This window comes from Centrocercus urophasianus, unplaced genomic scaffold (assembly GCF_019232065.1).
Source record: "Centrocercus urophasianus isolate 14NV4802_14NV808 unplaced genomic scaffold, USGS_Curo_1.0 seq_22, whole genome shotgun sequence".
NCBI classification, from domain to species: domain Eukaryota; kingdom Metazoa; phylum Chordata; class Aves; order Galliformes; family Phasianidae; genus Centrocercus; species Centrocercus urophasianus.
Window position 1 is genome coordinate 9,770,440 of NW_024884778.1, and position 26,908 is coordinate 9,797,347.

General features: G+C 44.8%; 1 long non-coding RNA gene and 1 other non-coding gene across 2 annotated transcripts; both read right to left on the minus strand.

Annotated features, from left to right (window-relative positions):
* Nucleotides 1-872: 872 nt before the first annotated feature.
* LOC122162930 lies at nucleotides 873-24,128 on the minus strand. The gene is made up of 4 exons (XR_006169749.1): nucleotides 24,060-24,128; nucleotides 22,972-23,210; nucleotides 10,879-10,992; nucleotides 873-991 (listed from the first exon to the last, which is right to left on the minus strand). It is a non-coding gene; the product is annotated as an uncharacterized LOC122162930 (long non-coding RNA).
* TRNAL-UAA lies at nucleotides 16,730-16,812 on the minus strand. The gene has a single exon. It is a non-coding gene; the product is annotated as a tRNA-Leu (tRNA).
* Nucleotides 24,129-26,908: the final 2,780 nt, after the last annotated feature.

Sequence of the window (26,908 nt, forward strand, 5' to 3'; positions counted from 1 at the left end):
TTTGAACCTGCATTTTCAAGTGAAAGCAATATGACAAAATTTAAAGCAAGAGCAAAATTCCTCCAGCCATCCAGTGCTCATATTCTGACTTCTTCCTCTGGTTTGCCTAGGAGCATGTAAACCATCTGATCTCTAGTAAGGTGATTTTCCTTCCTTGAAAAGATTTGCATTTCTTTGTTCAGTGGTGATTCCAAAATGATTTTAACCTTGATTTTCTTCCTGGGGGAAGCAGATGTCTAGTGATAAGGGAGGAATTAACTTGCAAAACTCGAGGTCTGGGATCAGATTCCTGCAACCAAATCTCAAGGACTCAGTTCTGCTTACCCCTATGTGAAAATATGGCTGTAGGTTGGAAGAGAGAAAGGGAAAGCTGGGAAGGGCATTGATCCAGCTATGATAGTGGGATTTTAGTGAGGGCTTCTATCTAAAACAGAAATTCTCAGAGGTCTCTTTGGATTTCCTGACGATGCTGAGGATCACTACTGAGAATGCAGTGCTGACTGGTTACAGGCTCTTCTCCATAACGCATTTAAGGGGTTGCTGACACACTACAGTTGATGTGATATGCTCTGACTCCAAGTTTCTGATTGTATCCTTGCTTCTTTATTCCTCGGCTACCCAACTTTTTAAGAAAAGAAACAACATTCCCTCTGTTCTGTCTGAGCAAGGATATAAACGCAATGGAGATCAGCAGGACATAGAGCTAAAATGAAGGCAGGAAATGCCTACCAATAACCACCAAAAATTAATAATAATGAAAAAAAGAGCAGGACTAGCACTGCAACCCCTGATCAGCAGACTTTTGCAATTCAGTTCATTTCAGCAGAGGCAAGTACTGAGGAGGGGTGCTCTAGGACATACCTGACTTTATTCAGGGCAGAGCCTTTTGGTTCACGTCTTCTCCTCCCTGTGCCTCCGCCCTCCATGGCATACAGCTCACACCACACACTGCTTCCCACTGCCCACGTTACTATTCTTGGAGTAAGCAGAGCTGTAGAAAAAACGACCCTCATAAGCAAAGCAAAGCAGAGTGAAGTTGTTGCCATTTGTCTATCCCATTGCTTGCTCTTGACTGTGCACTTAAGGTTGAACCCTGTGCAAAACACACAACCAAGAAATAGCTTTGTCCACTGAGTCTCAGGCATGGGGCTATACAGCCTTATTTCCTTTCCCTATGGAGCAGAGAGGGACAAAAGGGACAACATACTTTTCTGGCGTTTCCTAGCTTCCAGGAAGAGCTCCTCCAGCCCAGAGCTGTAGGAGCCTTTCCTCACCACGGCACCTGTGATGATACTGCATCTCCCAGCACATGCATCATTTGTACTCAGTGATGTGCAGCACCCTATGCGCCTGCACTCCCATGGCCTGTGCACCTCTGGTTTCAGCCCTGGGTTGAGTCTTGTGCAGAACATGAGCATCTCTGATGTGCAAGGGCAGGAGCAGAGGACAAAGTCACTTTCCTCTGAAGCACAGGCTGCTGCCAGAGATCAGGAGTAGATGGGGTCAGGAGGGGCCATGGATTTGAAAGCGCTTTGTGGATTGCTCTGAAAAACAGTGCAGGAGAAAAGAACCTGAGTGAAAGGGGCAATACAGAGGGCAGCAGGCAGGAGGGGGCTGCAGGGAAAGAGGCACAACAAGGGCTGTGCTTACCTGCATGGTTCTGCCCCTACACGTAGTGGCAGGGGATGGGGAGCTGTGGCTGGGGACACACATGCAGGAAGGGATTGAGGAAGAGGAAAAGACAGGGAGAGAGAGAAAGAACTATGGAATGGGAGCAGGAGAAAGGCAGCAGGAGGGAAAGGAGAAAGTGGGAAATGAATTGAAATGAGTTAGAAAATTCCAGGCAGACGAGCTTGAGCATTCAGCAGCTGAGATGTGGAGCTTCATTAGTACAGACCAACGAAGATAGAGACATTAAGGAAGGAAATGTGTGACTCACAGGGGAAAATGGGAAAAACAACACACACCATAGCAGCTGCTCCGTTTACTTCAATTAAAGAACAGCTCAAAGGGTATGTTAAGGGGAAAGGAGGGGGAAGCAAACAAAGGCACAAGCAACAACAAAAAGACAACCAGATAAAGCAATTGTTACCCTCCAGCTCCTAAATGAACTGACTCAGGCGTGTGAACACAGAGAGAGCCTTCCTCACCCTGTGCCTCCAAATGGCACACTGCAGTGAACTCCAGGGCAGTGGGGGAAGCTGCCAGAGCTTCTCTGTCTTCTCAGTGCCACTCCACAGCAACCCCAGCCCTATTACCCCAGACTTTGCAACCAGCATCAGCAGGATCCAGGCAGCCTCTTGTGGTCACTGTCACAGCTGGTCAAAATGCAGGCACTTTCCTGACCTCCTCCTGTGTTGTATGGAAGCCAACAAACTCACTGAGATTGGCTTGGACAGCTTTTCCAGAAAAGAAAACTGACATTAATTCCGGCCAGAGACCTTAGTTATTTAATCTGTGGGACACACTGGAAGGAACAGCCCCATACTGGGCAAAAGGGAGTCAAGATGATCCCTGCTCCTCTCCCTCCCCACACTGTCAACACTAATTTGTCAGAGCTCATCAGCACTGAGAATGATTCTAGCCAAAATGTGATGGATTTCAGTGAACCCTATTTTCAGTTTTCAGCTGGTAAATGCTGGAGGGGAAGAACCAAGTAGGCCTGGAAAAGAAAAGCAAGAAGGAAGGAATTCCCAGGAAGGAATGGAGCAGAAGAAACGGAGCAGAAGAAACCTCCAATTCCAACTCATTGCAGATTTCAACAGGACAAAAAAAAAAAAAAAAGTGTTAAGAGTTTATGAGGAAAGAAAGTTTTCTGCTGAGCACCCACTGGCTGCCCTACGTCTCAGTTCCCTCTCATAAGAGGTTTATCACATTGCTCCAGCTGTGACACTGGTCTGCAAGGGTTAGTTGCTTTGCTCGGTTGACTGAAGTCTCAAATCTGGAGGCCACTGGGTCAGTCCAAATTCATGGCCTTCCCAGGTGACCAGCGTAGACAACTTCACGATGTCAGAAGAGGTCTGCTTTCATTTTCAGTAGGGGAAAATCTTTGTTCAGATTTTATCCTTCTTTCCTTATCTTTGTGGAGGCTTCCTGATTCCTGGATACTGCGAATCCATAACCCTTGGCTGACTTGTTCCTTATACAAGCACAGCAGTGGATTTCATGACAAAGTCCCATGGTCTCAGGATAATTACCTGCCCAAAGTTTCAGATGGAATGCCCAGATACAAGCAAACTCCCAAACTCCTGACATTTATCACTCTAAAGAGCAGCCAGCAAAGAAGCGGCCCCTATCAGATAAGCAGCGTCAGTCAAGATTTCAATGTAGTCGGCTGTGACTTGAAAAGGACACATCACAGTGTATGTGCAGAACGAAGCATGGCAAATGTTAAATCTCTACAGTGCTGGAATCAGCACAATGGATCCCATCTCCATACGTGATAATGGGAACTCATAATTCTCTTACGCGAACTTTAATGCCAAAAAGTTGCTGCAGGGAGTCACTGAGGACATGAAGCCTTTTTCTTCAAAGCTTCTGAGATAGGCAGCATTAAACACATTCATTTTGAGCTGGCTGTGCGTTAAGCTTCCACTCTGTCCCTTCATCTCTTCCCAATCAAGCTGTGTCTCAGTCAGCACCCAGTTGTTAATTCTGGATGGATTAAAGAGCATGAGAAAGCGCTTTTTTTTCTTTTTTTTTGAGGGGGGGAAATCATGTTTATCCATCACTCATCTGGGTGAGTGTTAAACTTTAGATCTTCTGCCTCTCTAATGATCATTGCATTGCAGTGTATTCAGAGCCTTTGCTTTGCACAGTAGTGGGGATTTTTGATCTAAAGGCTTCTTTTTACCCAAGATTAAACCTGAATTTGGATCACCCTTTAGAGTCTAATTGTGTAGGATTTTGGTGTTACTGCTGCACGGCCACAGAGTGTATTTATGGGAAGAAGAGGACAGGAATTCCCCTAGTATCTGACAGAGCTCAGGAAATTTAGGTAATATTTTATGTAGAGGAGAAAATGAAATCCAAAGACAGCAAAAACACTTTTCCTTACTCAGTGTTCAAGATGACAAAAGAAGGAGGATATTCTTTTTAATCAAATCCCTAGAATTCATGCCAGCTACCAACTAATGACAACTGAAAAGAAGCGTTGACCAGTTTCAGACCCTCTCAATGGAGATGTGGGTGGACAGGGATCAGACTGACAGTAAGTTCTTCAAAACTGTGAAGTTTTGACACTGTGTTAGGCATAATTACGCCTGTCAAAGCCGATATACTGCTGGAAATTTTCTTTTGCAGAAATAATGGTAGAAGAAGTTGTGCAAAACTCTCCACATTGTTTCTGGATGCCTCAAAGCCTTTTTGGCAGGCAGGTGGTATCTAGGTTGGCAGTGAAGCTCTGAATCACTACAGGACTGAACAATTTGAAGCACCTTCTTTTCTTGATTCAAAAAAGTCTGCTCTTTGCATTTTGAAATTGTCACCACTTGAAGAGGCATTCGCAATATCAGTTGTACAAAGACCCCAGAAAAGGGCAAAAACATCAGCATAGTAAGGAAACACATGATGACACTGTGCTGATTGGTAACATTAACACCTGGTTCAGCCCTTCAAGAAAATTCAAGAAAAAAGGGATATGTTTCCCTCTTCTCCAAAAATGTATCCTCTTGTGAAATCCAAGCACAGCACTAATGGTAACCAAGGCATACACACAAAAGCACTCCCCAGCCCAATTTCTTGCCAGCCGTACAAAAATCATAGAATCACAGAAGCATTAAGGTTGGAAAAAATTCCAAGATAATTCAGTCAAACTGTCAACCCACCTCCACCATGCTCACCATCCACCACATCCCTCAGTGTCACATTCACATGGTTCTTCAAAACCTCCAAGGATGGTGACACCACCACCTCACTGGGCAGCCTGTGCCAGTGCCTTACCACTCTTACAGAGAATAAATGTTTCCTAATTATCCAACTTGAACACCCCCTGGGGCAACTTAAATCCATTACCTCTCCTCCTATCGCTGTTACCTGAGAAAAGAGTCCAACCTCTAGCCCTCCACAACTTCCTTTTAGACAGCTGTAGAAAGCAGCAAGGTCTCTCCTGAGCATCCTCTTCTCCAGACTGAACCACCCCAGTTCACTCAGCCAGTACCCTTAAGACTTGTGCTCTGCTCCAGACCCCTCACAGCTTCATTGCCCTTCCTCGGACACACACAAAAAATACAGAATGCTTAACGAATGTACATGTCCTCCTTGCACAGATGATGTAAAAAGTTCCACTCAGAAGAGCAGTTTTCCCACACAATCAAGAAAGCTCAGCCAGACAAAGGCAAGGTAGAAAGTAGGGCAGTTTCTCCTCAGCTCTTAGCACATTCCATACTAGATCCCAGTGCTCACCTTGCCCCTGTGGATCTGGAAAACTCTCATAGCAATCCTAGACTATGCTGAGTACATAATAACAAGAGCCAGAGCTAACACACTGATGTATATGAGCATTACATCAGAGCCACTGACATTGCTGCAGATGAGGCTCATTTTCCTGCCCAGCAGCACTTCCTCCATTGCCACAGCGCCACACGTTTCCATCTACAGAAGCCCTCGGGAGCAGGAAGGTCAGGGCTCAGTGCATAAGGACAAAATCCTGATCCGGATGAGATGAAATTAATAGAGAAGGGATAGAGCGTGCATAACACTGTGAGCCTCTTAGATAAAAGCTCATTGTCTTCACTGAGAGCTGTGTTTGAATAAGAACAGGGAAGTTAAGGGTTTGGCAGGCTGTATGTAAAACATTGCAGAACGGCTGCTATGTGCATGCAGCTAGTTTCCATGCATAATATATATAGGAGTGTGCCATATGTTTAAAGCATCAGGCAATCGGGCCAATCTTGGATCATATTATCAAGCTTTCCTATGGTGTTGCATTTGTTCTAAACAGATGCATTTCTACCCTCCCTCCCCGCTCCCCCCTCAACCTGCCAACACTCATTTATGAGGAAACCAGGTGTCCTTCTTTAAAAAAGAAATAAATCCTTATCCAAAGGAATCTGTCCAGGAAGAAAGTAAATGCCCATCTCTGCTATTTTTATTTCAATCAGGAAATATGTTACCAAACAAACTACCAAACGGACAAACAAGAATCAAAACAAGAAAAAGAGAGACATGGAAATTCATAGGAATTAGGTTCTGAATTGTGCAAAGCCAAATGCTAATTGCACCAGTCCTCAAACGTACAGAACAGATGAATTCAAGAACAGAAAGAGCTCCAATGATAGCAGATCTGCTCTGGATGAAACATGTCCTGCATTGATTATGAGAAGGGCTGGATGCTCTTGTCTTTAAAGTGTACAGTTTGATTTTATATTAATTCATCAGCAGCATCACAGATCTCAGGGGCTCATCTCCGCTCATTATAGGTGCTTTGCATATGTGGCTGGAAAAGAACCACCGCTGATTTGTCTCGTTGCTGCTCTCTGCTGTTGCTGTGTTACCCTGCAGACCCCTCCCCACGTCAGGAGTGATGCTGGGTGCTGGCCAAGTCCCTGCAGGTGCTGAGTGCCCCAGCAAAGCAATGCAGCCCAGGAAGGGAACCCAGCATCTCCCAGTGAAGGTTCGACTGAGCAAGAATGCAAAGGAAGCCCAAGTCCAACCAGCTTTGTGCACATTACCCTCTCACGAGCAAGAGTAGCTCTGTCCTGTTTTGCATTGTTTCGAGAGACCTGGCCCTTGAGGGCACAGCAAAACCACCTGGTGGGCAGCAGCCAGCAGAATCAGCAGCAGAACAGCTGGGAGACGCTCACAGCTGGCTCCCTATCTCTTACATGGAGTTTTTTCCACTCTTGTGAGCTCTTAAGGCCATGTTTTATATCCTAATTAAACTGAAAGAAAAGGAATTGGATAACAGTCTAAAAGATTTGCAAGCTACATCTATTTCAGAAAATGACTCATGTTCCCACTAGTGTAGCTCATCAGGTCCAGCACATGCTCTAATGTGTGGGACTAATAGATTTGTAACAGTGATATCTAATATGAGTCTGTTCCGGTTACATACTTATCATGGGTCCTCGCAGGCTTTCCATCAAAGCTGCTGAATGAAAGCATTTTTTCATTAAAGAAAAAGGAAGAGAAAAAAAAAAAAAAAAAAAAAAGAAATCTCTTTGGCCATAAATCTCTCAGCACATTAGTCCCCAAAACAATTCAGTGAGCCAAGGTCACATTTCCCCTACATTCATTTAGATCCTTGGGAAGTTCAATGAGATGAGAAGACAAGACAAAACACAAGAGGCTCTGTCTTCAGCTGCTATGAATCAGCGTTGCTTCCCATCAGCTGAGAATCCAACCACATATCTAGAGACAGCTATAGGAAATATATAACAATTTCTTTGGGTCAGGTAATGATGATCCATATGGCATTTTATTACTTGAGAAGGACGGGAGCGACTGCAAGGACAAATGGCATTTGGCAGGGGAAAGCGGGGCGTTCAGCCCCATGGGCAAAGTCCCCTTGCTCTCAGTGGGCTCCCATTCATCTCACGGTTTTGGAGGTCACCACAATTAAGCATGGGGGAAATATTTTGTAGCTTAGTTTTGTCTGCAGCGTTTCAGTGGGACAGATCCCGATGCCCATCTTTGGAGGGAACAGGGCATGACAACTCGAGACACAAAGCAACAATCTTAAGTGAAACACAGCCATTATAAGGCAGCTCTGCCTCTCAGTTATCCCCCATCCGCTGATCCACACAGCAGTGAAAGCTGCCAGCTCTGAGCCCTGTACCGTGTGCTGTCCCTTTGATACTGCAGCTCTCTCCTTCATGTTTACACCCTTCAGATATTTTTAGGCTTTTTTCAGCGCACAGAAGTACGCGTTGTCATCTCCTAGCCTCGTTTAGCCGTCTGAGGCTTCCCACAGAAATCAGTTTTTCCAAACATCTGATCATTTAGCCATCAGAAGGCAGAAAGGGTGGTCTGGTCACTCTCCTTTTAGCTTCCTCCCAGGTCTCATTAGCTGGTTGCCTGTTGGTGGCTGGGAACAAGCACATGGTTTGTTCTGTGGATGAATTCAAACCACGTAGGAAAGGACTGTTCCCTTCCCGTGGAATATTTTGCCTCCATGGAGGCAGATGACGTTATTTGCAGTAATATACTATTTCAGACCGATCTCCAATTTGTTATCTACTGACACCTCAAGGGCCCTTCATCCACCTCACCTGGAACCGGTGGAAAATAACTTGTCAAAATAGTTAATTTCTGATATAGTTGGAGGGAAAGGGTGTTCCCCGAAAGCACAACGTTTATGGTTTAGGATGACTTATTTTGGGTGGAGGAAGCTTGATTTTTTAAAATTGTTTTTACAACCGACATCGATTTTCTCCTCAGGGAAATAAGGTTTTAATCTGCTTCACCTTGAAACCTTCCAAATCTCTTATTTTTACAGGCTCTCTTAACTATTTTGGATAGCATCCCTGCACATACAACTATTTGGCAGGTTAACACCAAGCAAATATCAAATGACAGTAACTGATTTGTGGAAATGGTCTGGTCCAACTAGACAGACAGCTAAGCACCAGGAAGTGTTCTGTTAAATAATTATGCCCATAAAATTTCATTTTCCATAGCGGTCATGTTGTCCAAATCAGCTCCATGGTCCTTCCTTAAAAATCTGTCAGAACATACTTTTATCATGAAAACAAGCCACCCCAGAACATGAAATACAGATGCATCCAATCTATTATCCTGGAAAGGAAAAGCTATTGGGGCCAAATCCAGTAAGACACCACGTTTGTATCTTAATTCCTGGAAACATTTGGCTTTCACTTTGAGCCAGCAGTTCCTAGTCACTTCTCCCAGTCCCACCCATGCAATGAACTCCAAGATTTGGCAGGTAAGTGTCAGTTGTTGACATGGGGTTAAGAAGTAGGGCAGTTGGGAGCAGCATGACAATTACCTGAGGTATGACAAGGTCTCCCACCTTCACCCACCTGCGACCCCAATGCTTCCCAACACAAAGAGCAGCTCCCAGGGCAGCAAATCTCACAGCCAGGACCTGACCATGGGTCTTCATTGGTACTCACCCATCTCTGCACATGACAGCTCCTGCCACTGTGAATTGCAGTCCTGTCTCTTTATGGGCTCCGTGGGTTACAGGGGGTGGTGGGTAACCATAGTAACCATGTTGTAAAACAGCATGGGAGTTGACGTGTAATAAAGCACTACACCTGAACAGAGCCCTTCAGGAGGGGTAATTGTGGATGCGCTTGTAACAGGTTGGAGCAGTGCTGTCTAGTGCAGAAAGTCATCCTGTCTGGAGAATAGGGCTTGGCACGGAAAGGCAGCTACCACTCTTTAATGCAACTTAAGGTCCTTAACTTAAGGCTCAGATACTTGTTTTCTGCTCTGCGGCTACATTCACCCCATTCCTTTCCCAGCAAACCTAGCCAGGATTTTCTGATGGAAATCCTGGCTCTTCCTGGCTTACTGCAAAGGTAAGTTCATGGATAGAAGACACCATTCTGATTACACAGAAGTACTGAAGTACCATATATCCTAGGAAATGGTGTTCAGTAACTTACAGTAATCCTCAGAAGAAGGTCTACAGATCAGTATCATCAAAATATCAACTTACTTTCTTTCAAATAGAAATTGAATGCCAAAAGTGTTCAAACAGACGTGCTAGACCATGGAGTCAGTCAGTGTTAACACCTGAATTTCTTTCAAGGAATTCCCAGGAATCTTACTACGCTATGGGGACTGTAAAAAACACAATTACAAAACCTATGGCTTCAGACTGAGAGGAGGAGCAGACGCTCTTCCTCCACCTTCATTATTCATCTGTATTGGGGACAGTCACCATCTGGACCTGAGATTTCAGCCAGCATTACTCCTTCTCTTGCCATCTACATTTCCAGCAACAGAAAACAGTGATGCAAATGCAGCATGGTCCTTATTGACACTATTTTCTGTCTGTGACTTCTCCTACACATGGTACATGATAATATATCATGTACAAAGCACATTGATCAATTCTATCCAAGCAGTGTCTTAGTCTTCAGAGCCAACAAACCAACACTTAAAGTTTCCTTACTCAGCTTGTTTCACTGCAACACAAAACTTATTTTGCGTCCCAGATAGGTCATTTAACCCCCTGTGCAAGGTGACTGTCAAAAAGATACTCATGCAGGCAACATAAAATCCTGCCACTCAATGTTCTCAAAGGGAGATCTCCATCAGTTCAACTTTCCCCCTGTAGCTTTCCTAATAATTAATGGGAAACAATCCTCTGGGAAAATTGTCACCAGGTAATTAATAAAAAATGAAAATGAGAGAGCAAGAAGGAGGAACAGAGATGTCGCAGAAAGCCTGCAAATTGTAACAGTCGGACTTAGAGTTGTGATTTCCTTCCCAGTCTCAGAGGGACAGTAGTGCTTGTTCCCACGTTCATCAGCACTCACTCAGAACTCAGCTTCTCCCATTCACACTTTCGAAACAAGAGACATTGTGATGGAAATGTTTACACCTTGCCACACATCTCAATGGCCTTTCACAGACAGACTTGCTTGCAGAGATAGGGGAATTGTTGTCAAGGACAGATCTCAAATATCCTGTGTGGTTCTATTACCAGGTGACTATTTAAAAATAGAGGTTGCTGTTTGTTTTTTACCTGTGGGTTCAAGTTGTTCAGTTTGATAGGAGAGGTTCATTAGAACCCAAAAGAAAATGTCTTATCTGTACCTAAACCTCATAGAGAAGTCCTTTGGCATCAATAACTCTGAAATGCCTCCCCATGAGTGAATGCTCTTCCGCACACTCAGGCAAATTTGTCTCACTTCAAAAATAAATAAATAAACAAACAAACAAAAAGCAACAAAAAACTCTCACCTTTCAAGGTTGAAATTGATGTACACTTGGGAAACAGAGTTGAGAAACCATCACCAGGAATGCCCAGGCTCTACCTGCACTTTGCCCACTCAAGTGCCGGAACTATTGCATGTCCTAAGAGAAAAGAGAATAGATGGATGGTCTTATGATTAAGCCAGAAGACAGGGATTTGAGAATCTAGTGTCACTTCTAGACCTCCTGTGTTGACTTTGGGCAAGTCAATTAACCTCTCTGTGCCTCTGCTTGACATCTGTAAAATGGAGATAAGAGATTTCCCTAAAGCACAGCAGCGTTTGTGTGTTTGACAGATGCTCTCACCTGATGCCAACAGGAGTCGTGAGATTTTACTGACAGGAGAGTGATGGAGTGGAGAAGACCTGCTGCCATTTGGGGTTATGTAGCTTTGTAAAAACTGACTAGGTATCTGTTCAGCTTTCCTCACCACCTCATTTACACCTGTCTGTCTTCCGAGGTACATCCACTCTCTCAACCACGCTGTAGCTCCAATGACAGATTTAGGAACCCACAAAGCCCATAGGATGCTTCCCATCCTTCCACAAGAAAGGAGGTCAATTTGGATTTTTACCACTAAAATAAAGTCATGTGAATCACAGAAAAGAAGAAATGGAAAGCCTAGTTTCACCTTCCCCCTAAGAATGAGGATGCACCGGAGGCCAAAGGCTCTGATGCTTTGGGTCCCACTGCCCTCACACCCACAGAACATGCAGATAAATCCTCATTTTCCATGCAAGAGTCATCATGGCTGACCTGACACATTTATATCACCCACCACATTGCAGAACTTCACTGTTCACTCCAAACTCTTTACAGCCCTGGAAAGAAAGGAACATAATTTGCCTTTACTTTTTTTTTGCTGTTTATTTTATTTTTTTTAATATCATTTTAAAAAATGCATTCCTTTGCATTCACAAGGAATGCTATAGTTCCCCTACAAGCTTCACAAGGCAAGTTAAAGCATGAAACTCTCCTAGAGCCCACCTGACTCTTTTCTGCAAGGCTTAGAAGGAGGATTTCTTTCTCTCTCCATTTTTTTTTTAATATAAAATCCCATAGCGTTATTAAAAGGAATTGTTCAATTCCTTTAATTGGCTCAGAAGATAAATTCTTCCCTCAGCCTGGGGGTCATGGCCATCAGCAGCTATTTATTAGCTGCACTGATTGAGAAGAACAGCCTTTAAATGGAAATAAATTGAATTCTATGGCAAAGCGGATTCCATACAGCCTATTAATGTAAGACAGGGAGGCTTAGCTGTTTTATTTTGTATTTGTTCCCCTCCTCATCTTTTAGCCATGCTCAAGCTCCCATACACTTCCCATCTCTTCCATCAGCCATACCCTCCTAACCATGAGCACTCCCTTGCCTACAATTGCAAGTATGAAGATGAGGGAGATCTGGAGATTTGGATGACCCCAGTGAGGCTCCAAATCATGTCCCAGAGTCCAGCCGAGGAAGGAGAGGTGATGGAGAGCAAGATGAGATGCCCAAATACATGCACAATAGAAACAAGACAGGAGCAGACCTCACCCATTCTCTCTGGGGCATTTTTATTTTAGTTTTGCCTTCTGCACTGCTTGGAGATTGTCTTTTCCACTCTCTGTCAGCTCCAGAATACATTTAATGGTACTTGCCTTCATTCCAGAGTTTAATTGCTTGAGATTGTTACTTGTAGACTGTTAATTTATTAAAACCAGATCTCCCATATTACTCCGGAGCCCAGAAGAATCACTGCCTTCTATTAAAGGCAGTGGTGCGTGCCCATTTGTCTTTTCTCTCTGGTCACCCCTGTAATTGCAGCTCTGTGCTAAGATGGAAAACTCCCTTCTGCCAGCTAAGCATCCTCCTCAGGGTGGATGGGCTGAGACACACATATGGAAGACAAACTCACTCAGGGTATAAACAAGTATAACTTCTGGGATGTCCACAGAGGAGCATTAGAGACCCACAAAGCCTGGAAGTTCTGCAGGTCATGCTTCCCGAGGTGGGATGAAAAGTGAAGTCAGGGACTCGTGGAAATGGGTATCACATAAAAAGGAAATTCTACATAAAATACAACAGATCTCCACAGCACCCAGCAGAGCCAGCACTGCAAACCACTGAGGAATTATCCTCACCCAGCTAAGCACGGAAAGCTCTTTTTTGTTGTATGGACCAGGTCCTGAGACAGACATCTCCCAGAGCCATAGATTTGCAACACCTAATGGAGATACAAGCAAAGATAGGATTCGTTGGATTCACATACTAGGAGATACATATACTCAACATGCGAGGAGGGAGACAAATTCAGGCCAGAAATTCCCTACTTCTTCTCTGTCACCATCTCTCCAATGTGTTCTCCTATCTCCCCAAAGCCGTTCAGCTACCTTCACCATGCCCTGACCCGGACCTGCCTTAGAAAGTCTTCCTTGGCAGCCTGTGCACACATCTTATCCTCTAGAACTGCTTGATAGCATCTAAACTGCAGAACCATAGAATAATTAAGGTTGGAAAAGACTCCAGGATCATCAAGTTCAACCCCAGCCCACCCCCATCATGCCTACTAACCACATCTCTCAGTGCTTACATTTCCAAGGTTCTCAGACCCCTCTAGGAACAGTGACTCCACTGCTCCTTGGGCAGCCTGTACCAGTACATCATCACCTTTTCTGAGAATAATTTTTTCTTCATATCCAACTTGAAACTCCCCTGACCAATTTGAGGCCATTACCTCTTGTTCTATTACTGTTACTTGGGAAAAGAAGCTGACTCCATAGAGGTAAGACAGTGTCTGAATCTATCATTCAAACGCATACTGAAAAAGGAGGGAGTCAACAGGCAAGTGGGAGACAGTAAAGCACCAAGTATTTGAGAACTGCTGAGTAGCAATGAGGGATGTCTGTCCCTCGGGCTGTTTTCTGAGATTCTGCCATCACAAGAGGCAAATTTCCCCACCAATACATCACAGGTATAAAGGTAACAACCCACACTGACCACCAAATGCTCCAAGAGGCACCCACAACACAAAAAGTGAGCACCTGGGGTGCTGCTCCCAGCAGCTGCAGCACAGCACAGGCTGAAGCTCTCGTTACCCACCAGCTGGCAATTATAGCAATAGCATAACAACAGTAAAACAATAACATTTTGTTTACCTCCCTAAATAGTGAGCTCATTTTAGCACTCTGCCTCCAAGCACTAGATAATAACGGGATACAAGACAGGCAGTCTGTTTCACCAAAACAGAGTGGGTGCATCTATGATGTTGGAGACTTTGAGAGTTGCTGCTCCAAACTCCCGATCCTGGAAGTGGTGGGGCTGCAGGAAGTGTCATGGCTGTAATTTGGATTGGGTATGGGGATTTCTTCAGGATGTAGAGCTGGGGCAAGCCAGACAGGCTGCTGTGATGCCTGTGGTCTGGCACTGACCTACATCCTTTGAAGCTCTGGTTCCTCGTTCCTGAAGCTGCCTGGACTGGTTTGCTTTTACTTTGATTTATTTTAAGTACAAACATTCCATGATCTAATCTGAGATCTGCAAGCAGGAGCACACAGCAAAAGATGGCACTTACAAAGATCCCAAAAACCCATTTCATTTAAACAGGGCTATTATTGTGTTTTAATATGGGAATTGATTATTATAGGCACACTTATTGAGCTTAGCAGCTTAGATTTGTATCTATTTTAACACTGTTAATCTTTGATAAATATGTTTTTAATAATCTTGAGGTATTTATTGAACATAAAACTGTCTTGTGAAATAGAGAGTGAGATTGCTAAAGATACTTATTATACACTACTTCAATACAAATTCATTATTAAAAACCTTTTACTGAGGTTTACTTTTAACCACAACATAACAGATGTCATACTGCACGGTTAATCTATAATAAATGTATTTCAATAAACTATTGGTATTTAATCAGCAGTAACCATCTTAATAAATATTAAGGACAAGCTGCTCCTTTAACTTTGTCACACACTTGGAGGTTACAGGACTTTATGAGAAGTAGGAAAGCTGTGGCCTGGTGAAAGGCTACTTATCATAGCCTTATAGAACCGTAAAGGTTGGAATAGACCACTAAGCTCATCTAGCCCAATTATCAACCCACCACACCACCATACCCAATGAGCCATGTTCCTTATTTAGCAGTCCACCACAGCCCTAACATGCCCTTAGCGCTGTCCTCCTTGCTGCTCCAGCCCCAGATCTCCTGCTCGGCTCTCTTACATGGCTCTGCCATTTGATCTCAGTCCTGAGGTGAATCAACACGTGGCCTCAGATGTTCACCCAATCCTGTGTGCAGAGCTGTGCCATTCAAAGGCTATTAATTCAGATCGGGGTGCCTGCAGACAACACTTTTTCTGCCCAATAGTTTTGCAAAGTAGATAGATACCCTCTGTGGATCAAGAGCAGAGCAGAGCTCATACCCTTAGAGTAGAAAAACCACAAGATTTGTGAGAATATGGATCAACAGGGAAGTTTAAACAAGGTGATTTGGGCTTTGAACTCAGTGAAGGGCAGTAAATGCCTTTGACACATGGACTAAACAGGAGTCTGACTCCAAGCCATCAGAGGCAAAAGACCCGCAGTGCTGCTCAGACCCCCTGGTGTGCTCCCAGAGATGTATTTGTCATTCTTTGCATCACTTAATGACCGAGGTTAGTCGCAACTGGCAGATACACAAAACATTTCACTCCCAGAACTAATCAAGTGGGAGAGGAGCAGTAATTCCTCCCATGTCCTCTCCTCTGGGTCCTGCCCCATTTGTTATATGGCCACAGTTACAGGCCTTGTAATCCTTCCTGCAGGCCACGAGCCGATTCCTATATATCAGAGAGAGCCAAGGATCTTAACATGCAACTTTTAATTGAGCTGCATCATCTGCCACAAGCATGAAATTAATGGTGCTACATCATAATCGTAAATTCATACATAACCTCATGCACCAGCAAATAACTCTTTGCGGAGATACTACAATGGTAAGCTGATTTGCAAGACACGCACGCTACCCAGGAATCCTAATTAACCAAATTAACACCATCACTTCAAATCATGTCCCAGCAGTAGGACATTTCCGTTTGGCCTCGGGGTTAGAGCAAAGCAGCCAAATGAAAGTCTGACAGCATCTCCATGGGTCTGGTGGGCTAAATCTTTTCAAAGGGAAATGTGTACTGCCCATCAATACACTAGAGGAAGGGAATGAAGAAATCTCATGCGTGTTTGTGGGTGCCAAGGCATGCTAGCACAGGAGCAGCTCTCAGTTTCTGCTGCATTTCCCCAGCTTAACCAGGAACATCCTTGTGCCATACTGTGAGCCCTCTAGACCAGCTCCAGGAACTGCTGACGCTGCTAGATCCCTCCAAAAAGTGCCAAATGGTGCTTGGAGTGATCCAAGCCTCGAGCATGGGGTCACAGAGCAGAGTTGGCAGGAGAAGCCAGCATGAAACCCAAAACTCAAACCCACTTCTTTGCACATATTCCTACTTGTGACTTGCCTGAACTGTGTAAAGCTCAACATCTTTTTTTATCTTCCACAGGATAGTCAGGTTTTTCTACTTCTGTCTTGGAAAAAACAAGTCTCTATTTTGGTGGCATGTGGGATTCAAGCCCATGACGATCCCAACACTCCCTGCACAAAGGATAAGAGATGTAACCGTGTGCTAGAGGGACTGCTTCACATCTCTCTCCACATCCAGCCTGGATGATGAAGTCGCTCAGTCCCACCAGAGTGTTCATACTGGGGTGTCCAATGGTCTCAGTGCCACAGTATCTTGGCTAACAGCTCCCTCCCCTGCTCCAAACAGATGGTCTAAAGGCCAGGATGGGGTTTGTGGCCTGAAAGAAAAAGGAGGCTCCTACCAGAAGTGGGGTTCGAACCCACGCGGGCATGCGCCCATTGGATCTTAAGTCCAACGCCTTCACCACTCGGCCATCCTGGTGGGCTGCCTGCTGTCCCCTGGCCAGCCAGGTCCTCTCCTCAAGGACACTCACCTCACCAAGCCACCAAAGTACCAACTCAAGGCTCTTCCCAGGATCAGCAACATCTTCCTCTCCTCACCACTTCCTTTAAGGTCTCCAGCAAATCTGGCAAGGCACAGAAAGAAAAGCTGCCTGACTCCCTTTACCTACCACACAAAAAAAAACGTTTTCTGATCTCATGCATTTTCCAAACTTTCATAGATTTTCCCTCACATCCTGGTGATCCACCACCAAATAGCATCTGCTCAGCCCATTTATCCACCCCAGCCAAACCAGGAGTTAACAGTTCTCACGAGCCATGGAGAACAGAAAGGAACCCACATGCCATGCCAGACCATTGTGCCAGGAGCACAGGTATCTTTGGAGGTTGTCATCCTGACCCTGCTGGTGCCCAGAGGCACACGAGCAGCTCTGCCAGCCCACCAGTGCTCACTGCAGATGCCAAGCAGTTCTAGCACCATCCTTCCACCTTGGGTCCTGGTCCTTACTCCCTCTGTAGTTCAGATTTTTTGGGGCATTTGATCAGAAGAGACAGTGGGGAGATGAGTCCTTCTTTCTCCTTTGGGGTGAGGTACAGCTTCTATTTTGTCTAGCTTTTATTTTGTTTTAAAAGAAAAAAAAAAAAGCTCTCTGTTGACTCACATGAGATTCAAACTCACAGCCTCAAAACAGCTACATGCACTAAGTCTTTAGCCTTTAAGCCACAGCAACCTGATGTTTTACATCTCTGATTTCAGCCACTCTCACACTTCCCAGGCCAGCATCTCTACACAGGGCTGCCACTGCTTTACTGGCATTCTGCAACCCATTCCCAGTCTTGTCCCCTCCCAGAAGATCCCCAAATGGCCTGGCCTCCATGCACTGCCATGCTTCCCATGATGCCCACACAGAGAAACCTATTCATCAGAGCATCCCCTCTGCTGAAGACATGCTGGAGCATTCTTCACTATGGGAAGGACTGGGAAGGCCCAATGCAGGATGCTGCAGCTCAGCAGAGGACTGGGTTAATCTACCACACATAAAAACCCTGCCAAGAGGAAATGTCACCTCTTGAGGTGCCAAGAGAGGACAAAAACATTCTCTGCTTCCCTTTACCCTTCCTATTACAGCCACAGCAACCCACTATGCTGGTCTATGTGTGCAGAACGGCAGCTCAGCATCTCTGTACGCCTCCAGCTGCAGCACCCGCATTAATATCAAATGAAGCTGTGCTCACAAAGGGTGTTACGCTTGCCAGCTCCAGAGGAATCTGCTCCTAATGAGCGACTTCAAAGCATTAATGAGCTTGCAAAGCTCTCCTCTTCGTTTACAGAGCCGGACCTCGCACGCTTGGCATTAAGACAGGGGTCACCCGTCAGACGAAGAGAATGCGTGTGCATGTCGGCGAATATAATATATTTGTCATCCTCTAAGAAGCAAAGATTAATCATGCCCTCTCCTAGAGGAAGCTTTTATACCACATCTGCTCTTCACAGCATGGGGAGAAAGGAGCTGCCCTCAAGGACATCCATGACCTGCGCCCCTCATATTCCCATAGTACCCAGCTTTGAAGTTAACACTGACTGTAATCCCATGGGTCCATCTGGGAAATGCTGCCTGAACTGGCATCCTGAGTGCTGAATAAAGCAGTAGGGTCACTTTCTCCAGGGATGTCTCTCCCCTAGCCACATCCCCTTCTTTGCTTCCCCTAGCTCACTGTAGTCTCTGGCTTGAAGCAGCCCCCCAGTGCCTGGCTAACAGCCCTGTTGCACTCATTTGAGAACTGAAGCTGAGTCTCCAAGGCTGATCAAAATTTTAGAAGATTCTAAATATAATGCATAATCACAGCCTATAACCTTCAGCCAGGAGACAGCAGGCACACAGGCTGCTTAAGGAAGATGATTACGGACATATTCTGAAGTCAGAAAGGTGTAGTCCTTAGGTTCAGAAACACATTGGCAATGCTAACAGGGAAGCAGATCCTCCTCTCACTTCTCAGAAGAGATCTCTTGACACTCAGTGTCTATTCAGTAGATCTGTGTTTAATTTAAACAGCCACTGGAGGCAACTGCCATCCCACACGTTATTACTGCAGCTGGAGGGTGGCTGATTGGTAGTTAAGAAAAAGACAAAAATCCAAAGCCATGCAGTCATGAGCAAGGCAGGCTAAAAGTGGCACTTTGTAAGAGATTTCAAGACAAAACTTCTCTGCTTTACTAATGCGGGGGTGAAAATGATCTCTGCATCCTCACTTTAGAAACTGGCTGGCAAAGAGAAGCAGTAGGATGAGGTTCTCCTCCATGTTTTTTCTGTGCCCTCTCTTGCTATAAGAGCATTTTGCTGCATAGGCATCGACCATCAGGAGCACAAAATGATGGCATGTTTGGCTCAGAGCAGCCCCACCAGGGTCATTTAGATGGAGTGAGACGCAACAGCTTGGCTTCTCCTTGCCCAACAGGCTTGCTGCTTATCACTCATATGCTGAGTACATGTAGCACTTAATAAGGAAGCTCTTTGAACTTTAAAAATAGAGTGCATCTAAAGACGCTGTCACACGTAACTGCAAGCTTGTACCACATTTGGAAAGTAGCTGGAGCTCACTGACAAAAAGAAAAGTGGAACAGGTTAATGTTACCGTGCAGCTGGTCCCCGGTAGCTTTCAGAATAAAGAAGCAAGCAAGCACAGAAGCTCACTCATCCTTCCTATTTCTGCTGCCTCTGAAGAGGCAGTTCAGGAAACCAAGCCGCCTCAATTTACATGCAGCTGGCTTTCCTTCAGAAGGACTCAGAGATGCACGTTATAGGCTTACTTAGGTGGAAGTTTGTTCTCTGCAGAATGTGACATGATGCCCCACTGCTTGATGGCTCTATAGCTCAAGAGGAAAGCTTTTCCATGAACCTTGCATATAGCTGCATTTAGCCAGAAGAAGCAAAGGTCTGGTTCTGTGGGCACACAGGCAGGATTAAAAACCAATGGCCTCGTGAAGGATATTTACCCCAGAGGGAAAGCACATTTTCTTTGTTGATTAAGTTCCATGGCAGTAAGTGATAGCAAATAATGCATTACTTTCTCCTGTTCAGGAATGATCTTCCACCTGTTTGCTATTTTCCACAAGCTATCGTTACTTTAAATTACCCTCTCAGCATTTTCCAAAAACATCTTTTGGACAACAGATAGGATCTCTAAAATAAATTAATCTTGAGGACTCAAAACACTTCGGCTTCACATCATTGCTTCTTCTTTGGTTCTGAATGGGCTTCCATTATAAATGTTGATGGTTTAGCATTTCAAAGCCATCACCTTCCTAGCCTGTCATTCCAACACGTATTCTGGACAGGATGCTAGTGTAGCTCATCAAGGTTTTACCTTTATTTAGCCCAGACAAGATATTGAGAAAGAAACCATCACAGACTCATCTCTCCCTGTCACTGTTCCAAACATCATCAAATACAGCACAGAGAAATGAGTCACAGCTGTGCAGAAAAGAAAGCTCAAGAACACACTGAGGATCACAGGGATGTGAAATTGGTATCTCAGATGTTGGGTGCCCAAACCATGAAGACAAAAAGGGACCCAATGCAAATGAGACATTCAGTGCATATTCATCTAGTCTTGCCAAGTGCCATCTGCCAGACTTTTTCTACAGCCATTGCAGAGAGAAAAACATTCAAAGAGGGCTTCATCCCATCTAGGGCATCTAAAAGAGGGGGAAATTCATGCTTTCTGGAACAGAAGCAAAGGAACAAAGTTCATTTGATTAGTTTAAGCTAGACACCTACTTGCAGGTAACAAGATTCAGGGGCTGTTGTATCTGCCTGTGGGAGAGGGCCCTACAACAGGCAGACCTGGATGCTAACCTTACTGTTTCTAGAGGCTGAACAACCAGCACCAGAGGCTTTTATCGAATTGGAAGCCTGGTTGGTTCTAGTTCAAGGCAGATGATTTCTGAAGATCCCTTAAAACTCCATACCTGAATTTCACCAGATACCTGTGAACCACATTCCGTTACGGACGTTTTGAAATCACGCTGGAAAACGCTGTGCGTTCCGTATTCTTGGCTGTCTTTTAGCACTACAAAGGAACATTCCATTGGAAATCAGAGAAGGCAATTTTTTTATGGGACATACTTAGGAAACGCTACAGTATGCTGCACAGAAGCAACCCGAAAAAGAAATGAAGCAATTAAGTTATCACATAGACAAACACCAGCAGAAGGGGCTTGCATGTGTCAGAGAAATCAGCTGCAATTACTTGTCTAGCTTGGACAAGGCGTTGGAACGAATGGCAAAACACCTGATGCTTCACCTGCAGCATCAGCGCTACCCACCACTGCTCACCGGCTCAGCAGGGAAGCGCGCAGGCAACATATCACATCCCAGATGTCAAGGTGTGTCTGCATGAATTCCTAAAATGACATGTGTTCTTTAGCCTAGAGCTTGGCTCCAGGCTAAGAGCTAAATTCGATGTTCTCTGTGGCTAAAACTTCTTCAAAAACCATTCTGGGTTAATTAGAGAAGAGAAATTTTGGCTGCACAATCTGTAAAAGAAGATTGGCTTGGGAAATGGTATGAAAGTCGCGGTTTTTGCAAGAGCAAAGAGGAAGAACAGGCTCATTTCTAAAAGCGCTGCACCTAAGAACTTCAGAAAAGCACAGAACTTCACTGAAATATAATGAAAGGCACTGCCTGAAAGCAGAACATCTCCTTTGGCTCAGCACATCCTCTCCCAGAGGCACCACATCATTCCTGCTGCTCACAAAACAGCTTCTGTCTCCTTTTAATAGTTTTATTTTTAGACTTTTCTCATATTTAATTCTTTCCCTTTCCTTATGTAAGGTTCTTGGAAGGGCTGCGGTGTCAAACAATAATTGCATCAGAGAAAATTTAGAATCCACAGTGTTAAAACGAGCCTCTGCTCTTGACAAGTGAATGAATGTAGGAAGTGAGGGGATGAAGTTTTATCAAGGAGAGTACCCAGCTGGCACTGTGACAGCATCTCTCATGGGCTGGGGGCACCTGCCTTCAGATGGCAGCAGTCTCAGCCTGGAGCACATCAGTACATGCCTGGGATTAGCACAGTCTGAGACCCAGATGCACAGTTACAAGGTGCTATCTGCACATACATGTCTCTCCGCATGAACAACCTTGAAGAAGGATTAAAATACAGTTTTGCCATCCTCTCACCACTCCTGGTTGAGCTGAAATGCCCTCATTTCACTCCTGGTTGAGCTGTAGCTGCACCTCAGCTGAGGATCAGACGTTTCCCAGTGTCCAGCACCGAGCCTATCAGAGCAGAAGTGAAAGAAAAAAAAAAAAAGAGAGATCCACTTCCCTGTGTTTCTGAGGATATAAGTACCCCAAAAAATGGGGTTCTGAAACTTTTATAAATTATCCCCTTTCTCCTGTATGTGCTGTATCTTTGCTGGCAATTAAATGGTGTTAAAGCTGCATCTCCGACCAACACAACGCTGAATCTTGGATTTGCCAATATTGCCACTGACCAAGGAAGCCCATGGAAATAATCTCCAAGTACCTGGTTTGCATTTTCCAACAAGAAAACAGAGAAGGGTGAATCTGATCCTCCACTCATAGCAAAAATCAGCAATCAATGAAGCAGCTATGGGTGAAAAGACTTACAGAACAAACAGGGAAAAGTTTTCCTCTCCACAAGAGCACCAGCTACCTTGCAGAAAACTCCAAGTCGACTCCAAATAGAAATACTGACAGGTATCAGTGGGACTATCTGTCATGCAATGTCTAAAATCGGGCTATAGTGAAGAGTAGGTGTACAGAGTGAGCTCACACATAGTGTGTACAAGAGCTTTCTAGGGATAGTATGTTTATAGAATATATATATATATATATTTCTCCATATGGGTTACCAGCTGGACTTCTTTGATGTCTCAGAAGACCATCTTGCTAAAATCATCAATGACAAAACCCAGGATTCTCCCAATTAGATATAACATGTGAAGGAAACTGTTGAAAGCTGAGCTCGCCTGCTCAGTGGGTTTACCACCACCTGACAGGAGGGAGCATGGACCACGTGCATCTGTGCCTTCATTTATTTCCTTTATATCTCATGTTACCAAGTTAAAGGACAAAATCTCAAGAGAAGAAGAGTGAGGAGGAAGACAAACCTGTAGAGACTGTTCTAGTTGTTGACAGCTTCACAGTTCCAGCATAGGTCCTCTGCCCCACATTTGAGATGCTACAGTTTGCTCTTCCTCCTTCTCCCCATGTCCACCAGCTCAGCTTCTGTCCATGCAGTCCTTCAACCTCCTGTCCACAGTGGGTCCAGGCTGCATCAAGGTGGAGCTGGCTCCTACAAGAGAGTACAGCCCAAGCAAGTCTCTCATGCCGTGAGGTAGGTAGCTTCCTGGGAAAACAGAAAACAAACTCCCAAAGTAGAACTTTTTTCTTTCTTTCTTTCTTTTTTTTCAAAAAAAGTTCTTCAATTTTCTTCTATTTCTCTGCATCTAATGTTAGTCGGTTATTTTGTTTTGTTTGACATTCATTCTTCAACAGAGCCACAGTGAAATGGTGTGAAGCCCCTCTGAAGTCATGTGGTCTTCAAGCACTTACCTCCCATAGCTCCCTTCAAAACACCGGATGGTAAACAATAGAAGAATACTTCTAGCATATTCCACTCATTCATCTGCTTTCTTTAGTTATTTTTCCTTTTCGTGCCTTTTTTTTTTTTTAATATAGCCTTTCTTCTCGAATTTAAAGCCTGACTTTTAATAATTAGGCAAAATAAGCCACGTGGGGGCTTTTTACAACCTGTTTTAAAAGTTGAGTTTTGAAAAGTAGACAATGAAATTATTATTATTTCATCGCGCAGCTATGCAAAGGCGCAGGGGAAAGAGAGAGGAGACGCCGGTATTTGTTTTTTGGCTTTAAATGACTGTGACAAACAAAGAACAGCTCCACACTTGGTCCACAATTGAGCTAATTGGTAACACCTCAAACTGTATGTCCTAAAAGCTCCTAATTAGCAGCTAAGCGTAGGATAAATGAGGAAGCATTTGCTCCTTTGTGCTCTAGCAGACCTGTGAATGCATAATAGACAGCTAAATTTACGACCCCAAAACATCCCGTTTAGTGTGTAACCATGCAAGCAGCAATGTGTGCATGTGTGTGCATGGTTCTTGTTCTGTGCTTACAAAGCGCCTACCACGATGGGTGTGTGGTCCTTAACGCATCCTTTAGGAAACTGGGACCTTACCTAAAAGCTGTAGATATCATTTTCAAGGAGGCTTCTGCTGCCTTCAGCAAGCTCCAGCAAGGTCAGGGCCCGTGGGGAAATGCTCACTGCTGACTTCCCCATTTAATTTCAGAGAGCTCCCAAGGAACTTCCCTCTCTGTGCTCTTTCCTTTGCCACCAAACCCGTTCACACTGTGGGAAGGTGCTCAAAGCAGCATGGCAAGAAGCTAAAGGAATGGGAAAAAAGAAGGCAGAAGCCTTAGAAAACTTGTTTCTGCAAGTCTTTCATCACTGTGAGAGAGCTAAGAATTATATATCCAGGACAGCAATTCACACATTCAACATTCATGCTGGAAGATGTTGGCAATGGAGGCGTTGCAATGAGAATGGCTTACAGTGTGATGAGGAAGTACAGCTGGAGTCCTCTAGCTTCTGTCTGTGATATGGGCCCAGAATCAGAGGTGAGCTTCTCTTGTCTGTTTGATGGCCCCCTGAAATGAGTTCATAGAATCATTAAGTTTGGAAAAGACCTCTAAGATCATCAAGTCCAACCATCAACCCCATGACCACCATGCCTGTAGCACAAAGCAATGCAGGACAGGCATTTCTAGAGATCAGCATCTTTATCACAAAAGGAGAAGATGGATAACTCACGAAGGCAGCAGCTGTGTTTCCCTCCCAGGTAGCACCTGGGATACCCAAGGCTGGTTGGTAAGAGCAGGAAGCACTGAGACTAATGCTTAAAAATTCAGGAAGGACTGCCAGGTGCAGAAGCAGAAGATGAGGCAGTGGCACCGCATTTTCCTGAAATGCAACATTAGTCCCCTTGTAGAGATGGATGAAGCTGAAGTTTTGCAGCAGCTGTCCCCACTGCACTCTTCTGTGATTAAATTCGGTCTCCTTTTCTGAAGCACTGACATGGGCAGAGACGCTTAGCTGCCTCCTCCTGTCTGTCTCTGGAGGGACGGAGGCACGGACCTTATGACAACACTGGTCCAGCTGCCATCAGTATCAAAATAGATGTGAGATGCAGGAAACTGGTGGCACACTACAGAGACTCTTGGTAATGATGTAACTCCTCCCCAGGAATGGGAATGCATCAGTTCTGTACACAGACTGATGGAGAGGGACAGGACATGCCCCAAGTGAGCAAAAGCAATTGCCTTCCCTGCAGCTCCCTCCTGCAGCAGGTGAGCCACAGCTATTGCCATAAGGCCAACAAGTGTTTAACAAAAGCCTGTCTTCGGGCATGCTCTGCTCTGCTGTCTGCACGGCTGTGCAAGGCAGATTGCTGGCTCTTATTAGCTAAATAAACAAGCAGCAAAAGTTGAGCAGAGTGGAAGCACATACACAGCTTGTCTGCAAATAGAGACAAACGCCTCCATCGCATGGTTGCACCCAGCTGTCTGACTGTTACCTGCTTAAATGGCTTTAATTTCACATTAAGGTCAGCGCAGGCAGAGCTTCTCCTCCAGGGTGGAAAACCTGCCTAATGAGACACTCAGGTTTGTACTGAGCCCATGCTGAGTGCTTCAGGGAGCTTGGTCTTTCCCTAGGACTAAAGGGGTCCCAGCTTGGGTGCTGGGCTCACCAGCCAGGCACTTCTCTGCCTTCTTGCTGAAATTATGGGCTATCTCCAAGTTCCAGGCAAGGCATTCTCTCTGCCCCAGCCCTGCTGGGGATCTGCTCCTTAGGCAGGCTGCCCTGTGCTGGCTCCATTTCAGCAAAAGTTATTCATTCAGCTTGTGCATCCCTCCCCTGTACCATTTACACAGCCCTTGCTTTCCTCTGGGAGTAGAGTTGGGATGAGTAAACTATCTTTATATATAGTCTGAGGGGCTTGGCTTTAACTCTCATTTATTACTCTTCCATTTCCTTTAACTTCTCCTTTCCAAAGATCAGAGTTCCTGGCCAAGTTCTGATGCAGTCTGTGAGGGTGACAGACAGGGTTTTACTATGATTGCTGGTGCGTGGGAAGCCATTCATCTCGAACTGCATTCTCCATGTTACTGAAGGCTAAATCGAAAAAGACCCCTGTCTTGCATGCCTTCGAAGGAACTATTCCGAGGATAGTTTAGAGTATTGAGACATTGATTCACTAAACATTGCTGCCCTCCTTATGTGTGGGCAGGCAAAGTCACCCATTATTGGTGATTTATTAGCTATAGGAGCCTCTTTGATCTTCTCCAACGTCGCACACTCAATATCCTCCTCCCAGGAGGCAGATGGGAGGAACAGCCCCATCAAAACACATGCATTATTATGACTTACTGTTTGTGTCCAAGGATTGTCTCCATGCAGGCACGGCACAGCGTCTCACTGGATTCAGGGGAATTTTTCTGAGCCCTACAACATATGCAAAAATAGAAGTTCCTCTTGGAGTGAAAAATTACGATACCAGCACCTCTAAATTGCTTTTAACGGCTTTCTGTGCTGCCTCTGGCTCAGAAGTGCTTAGTTTGCTGACAAAAATCATAGACTCACACACACTTGAGATGGAAAAGCCCTGCTAGGTTCAGCTAGTCCATTTCTCCTAGCAGGAAAGAAACATTCCCAGCAATCTGTTTTCCCTACTACTTTATCTTGTCTATTTTTAAGTATTCCATGTAGCAAAAATACATTTAGATTGTCAGGATTTCAGAGCCAAGTTAGCTGTGGAAGTACCAGCTGTAGCCTAATCTGTTTTGTCTGGTGGCAGCAGCTAAATTGCTCTCTGCTGCCTTTGAAGTCAATGGAAAAAGTCTTATTGGCTTCTCTGGGAGCATTCTCGGGCCTTTGGTACGGATGATTAGAGCAAATAGCTACAGAGCACTGATAAGCCATTCTTACACTATCACTTTCTAGGCCATAACTGCATTTTAATAGGCAAG